The 5038-nt window shown below is 42.9% G+C and overlaps 1 pseudogene; it reads left to right on the top strand.

The window, feature by feature from the left end:
• Positions 1-2046: 2046 nt before the first annotated feature.
• On the top strand, positions 2047-4727 carry LOC128106461 (SCY1-like protein 2; annotated as a pseudogene).
• The last annotated feature ends 311 nt before the right edge of the window (positions 4728-5038 follow it).

The raw sequence follows: 5038 nt of genomic DNA, 5'->3' as shown, positions 1-5038 counted from the left end.
AAAAAACAGATCACATACTTCCAACATACAATGGCACAGGATATACATTACCATTTCAAAAGGGAGGAAAGGGAGCATAGTGAGGAAATACTGGACTGAAACAAGACCAAAAACTCCAACCTCTGCATCTCCAAGTCTGATGTCAAAACGCTCTTCCGTTCTCCAACTCCTTTCAGCTTTGTTGACTACAACACACTTCTTTCTCTTGAGCTGGTTCCACTCACTGTTAGCAGCTCTCCTTGGCAGGTATCCCACAACTCTGGCATCTCTAATATCTTGGGGTCTCCAAGGTAATCCAGGCTTCAACTTCACAGCTTCACACAAAGGCTTCTCTGGGCCTCCATGAATGGACATCCCTGACACATGCCTGGCCCAGCAGCTTTCCTTAGCTGTGGAGGGAGGAGATTCCATGGCCCCGTCCTTCTATCCTTCATCCTAAAGCCAGAAGGACATGGCCAAAGCTGCCAAGTTCTGCCGGTTGCTGAGGCTGGAACATGACCCTCTCACTCAACGAAATCCTCACCAGCTTTGTTTTCCTTGATTTCCTGCACTGCTCAAGCTTGGCTCTTCTGGAACTGGACCTGTAGACCAGGCTGGCCTCAAACTCAGAGACCCACCTGCCTCTCTTTCCCAGTGCTGGGATTAAAGGCGTGCACCACCACACCCAGCTCTAAACTTTTCTTTAATTCCTTTACACACGTTGGAAACTTAGCTGGGTGGGGTCTTGCCCTGAGGTCACCACTCCTGTTATTCCATTTCTTAATCTGCTTATCTCCTTGAACACAGGACTTAACTCCATTCCAGTTCCTGGTGCTCTTTTTCTACACAGAGTTTACACTTTCTTGCTGTTTTTTATTATAAATCTGTGTAAGAGTGACCTCTAATAACCACATAACAGAGTCAATACTAGGCTGTTTTGAGATTTCCTCTGCCAAGGGAATTAACCCAAATTTCTTCACTTTTGCCTCAGGCAGACTCTTTGGACATGGGCAAAAGGCAGCCACTTTCTTCACCAAAAATATCACACATACAAAAAAAAAAAACGGTCCTCTAAGCAACTTACTAAAATTCGTCTCCTCCACAGGTCGAATCATTCTCAGCACCACTGTCTTCCATGCTCCTATTAGGATGACCCATTAAGCAGCACTTAACACATTCAACTACTTTTCTAACCCACTGTCTCAAGGACCACATTCCTTCAAACAAAACCATGGTCAAGCCTATCATAACAACACCCCAGTCCTTGGTACCAGCTTCTATTAGTTAGGGTTTCTATGGCTGTGAAGAAACACCATGACCATGGCAACTCTTAAAAAGGAAAACATTTAATTGTGGTCAGAAGTTTAGTTAGGCCATTATCCTCATGGCGGGAAGCAGGGCAGCATGCAGGCAGACATGGTGCAGGAGAAGGAGCTGAGAGTCCTTACATTTTGACCCACTAGCAACAGGACGTGGTCTGAGTCTGGAGTGACTTGAGCACATATGAGACCTCAAAGCCTACTCCTACTGTGAAACATTTCTCCAACAAGACCACACCTACTCCAACCAAGTTAAGCCTCCTAAAAGTGCCACTCCCTTTGGGGGCCATTTTCTTTTAAACCACTACAGAGACCTTTATGGGAGAACCTAAGGGAGGCAGTAATTCTTTAGGAAAAACTTAATTAAAATAATATACAGTTCCCACATACACACTCATTTTTACATGTGGGGACATTTCCTTTAAGTTTATTTTTTGTGCATAAATGTTGTAACCTTAGCACAATACTATACAGACAGTAGGACCAGGCAGGTCTTTCAGTGCTCGTCCCCCTCCGTTACTCTTCCTCCCTGGTCCCTGATCCCTTCCCTCCCTTTCCCCTTTACTCCTTGGTCTCAGTGTTCTGCGGCCATGGGAGTGAGTGACAGAGGAGATGGAGTAAGCAGCCAGGCCTCAGGCCAGAGCAGCCACAGCCCAGAGGCATTAAGGGAGCCAGTGAAGGATGGTCCCAGCACAGCCCCTCCAGGTAGCTGGCTGCGAGGTAACTTGAACTACCAAGTACTGCAGCCATGGAGTCCATGCTTAATAAATTGAAGAGTACTGTTACAAAAGTAACAGCTGTTGTCACTAGTGCTGTTATGGGAAATCCTGTCACTAGAGAATTTGATGTGGGTTGACACATTGCCAGTAGTGGCAATGGGCTAGCATGGAAGATTTTTAATGGCACAAAGAAAGTCAACAAAACAGGAAGTGGCTGTTTTTGTCTTTGATAAAAAAGCTGATTTTGATAAATATAAAAAATTTGAAAAGGATCAAATCATCGATTCTTTAAAACAAGGAGTCCAGCAGCTCACCAGGCTACGCTACCCTCGACTTCTTACTGTCTAGCATCCTTTAGAAGAGTCAAAGGATTGCTTGGCATTTTGTACAGAACCAGTTTTTGCCAGTTTAGCCAATGTTGTTGGTAAATCTACCCTCTTCAATATCATCAGACATTAAGGATTATAAACTTTATGATGCAGAAACTAAGCATGGCTTGCTTCAGGTTTCTGAACGATTGTCATTTTTGCATAGCAGTGTGAAAATGGTTCATGGAAATGTTGCTCCTGAAAATATAATTTTGAATAAAAGTGGAGCCTGGAAAATAATGGATTTTGATTTTTGTGGGTCATTAAGCAATCCTTCTGAGCAAGAGCCCAAGTTTCCTTGTAAAGAGTGGGACCCAAGCTTACCATCATTGTGTCTTCCAAATCCTGAATACTTGGCTTCTGAATATATCCTCTCCATGAGCTGTGAAACAACCAGTGATATGGATTCTTTAGGAACTATTATGTATGCTGTCTTTAATAAAGGAAAACCTATATTTGAAGGCAACAAGCAAGATATTTACAAGAGTTTCAGTAGACAGCTGGATCAGCTGAGTTGTTTAGGATCTAGTTCCCTTACAAGTATACCTGAGGAAGTTGGTGAACAGGTGAAACTCTTGCTAAATATAACTCCAACTGTAAGACCTGACACAGACCAAATCACAAAAATTCCCTTCTTTGGTGATGTTGGTGTAGTCACACTTCAATATTTTGATACCTTATTCCAAAGAGATAATCTTCAGAAATCGCAGTTCTTCAAAGGATTGCCAAAGGTTCTACCAAAGCTGTCCAAGCGTGTCACCTTGCAGAGACTTTTGCATTTTTTGACTTCAGAATTTGTAAACCCAGATATGGTCCCCTTTGTTTTGCCTAATGTTTTACTGATTGCTGAGGAATGCACCAAAGAAGAATATGTCAAATTAATTCTACCTGAACTTGGTCCTGTATTTAAACAGCAGTAGCCAATCCAGATTTTGTTAATTTTTCTACAAAAAGTGGATTTGCTCCTAACAAAAACCCCTCCTGATGAGATAAAGTGTCCTACCCATGGTTTACAGAGCCCTGGAGGCTCCTTCCATTCAGATCCAGGAGCTCTGTCTAAACATCATCCCAACTTTTGCAAATCTTATAGACTACCTGTCCATGAAAAATGCTTTGATTCTGAGAATTAAAAATGCCTGTTTACAAACATTGCTGTCCGTGTGAATTCATTAGTGTGTTTAGGAAAGATTTTAGAGCATTTGGATGAATGGTTTGTCCTTGATGATATCCTACCCTTCTTACAACAGATTCCCTCCAAGGAGCCTGGGGTCTTCATGGGAATTTTAGGTATTTATAAATGTACTTTCACTCATAAGAAATTGGGAATCACCAAAGAGCAGCTGGCTGGAAAAGTACTGCCTCATCTCATTCCCGTGAGTATTGAATACAACCTTAATCTCAATCAGTTCAGTTCACTGCCATCATAAAGGAGATGCTGAGCAGACTGGAGTCTGAACACAGGCCTAAGCTGGAGCAGCTTTACATGATGCAGGAGCAGCAGAGGTCTTTGGACGTAGGAAATCAAATGAATGCTTCCAAGGAGACAAGCGTTACACATGCTGGAAGTCAGATTGACAAGGTCTTCAACAACATTGGAGCAGAGGTTCTAACTGGTGGTGAATCAGAAAATAAAGAATAAACAGAAAAGAGCATCACTTACACTTGAAGAAAAACAGAAATTAGCAAAAGAACAGGAGTAAACCTAGAAGCTGAAAAGCTAGCAGCTGCTTAAGCCCCAAGTCCACACTCCCATCACGCCCATCAAACAGACTGAGGACTTGACAGATACATTGATGGACAACACGACCTCTTTGACCAGCCTTTCTGTTAGCACTCCTAAGCTTTCTGCTTCAAGTACCTTCATGTCTGTTCCTTCCATGGGCTTCAGCATGATGTTTTCTACACCAACTGATAATACAAAGAGAAATTTGGCAAATGGCCTAAATGCCAACATGGGCTTTCAGAATTCAGGGTTCAACATGCCGGTCAGTCTGAACCAAAACTTCTTTATGTCTGCCCTTAATAATCTCTTTGGACCTCAGAAACCCAAAGTTAGCATGAACCAGCTCTCCCAACAGAAACCAAATCAGTGGCTGAATCAGTTTGTACCTCGTCAAGGTCCCCCAGGTATGGGCAGCACAGCAATGGGCACACAGGTGAGTGTGAAGGGACAGGCTGCCTTTGGGATGCAGGGTAATCCGTTCTTTAACCCACAGAACTTTGCACAGCCACCCACTACCATGACCAGGAGCAGTTCAGCTAGCAATGATTTGAAAGATCTTTTCGGGTGAGGTGTCCCGAGCTGCTCTTTGGAGGGTCACTGCAGTTTCAATCATGGGTAAGCAGATTTATACTGGTGTACATTGGCTGGAAGAAACTGCTTCTGGGGAGATGGATTGTTTCTCTGACAGAACACCTGCTTCCATGCCAGACAGCGCAGGAGTTGTGTGGATCCTAACCAGCTGAATTTTTTTTAAAGCATTGAGGATTTTCTCCTCTGACAAACTCCTCTTCAGAATTTTAAAGATCCAGTTCTTACCAGTCTCAAAGTGCAAAAGGACAACCGAGTTATCTTGAGTAGCAGTTTTAAATAAGATGTTTATTTTGGCTTGTAAATATTCATATTATTGAAAACCTTGAGTTGATGGTAACT

This window comes from Peromyscus californicus, unplaced genomic scaffold (assembly GCF_007827085.1).
Source record: "Peromyscus californicus insignis strain IS unplaced genomic scaffold, ASM782708v3 Scaffold_9__1_contigs__length_137607984, whole genome shotgun sequence".
In the NCBI taxonomy this organism is placed as follows: Eukaryota; Metazoa; Chordata; class Mammalia; order Rodentia; family Cricetidae; genus Peromyscus; species Peromyscus californicus.
Note: the sequence above shows the minus strand (reverse complement) of the source record. Positions and strands in the feature narration are given on the sequence as shown.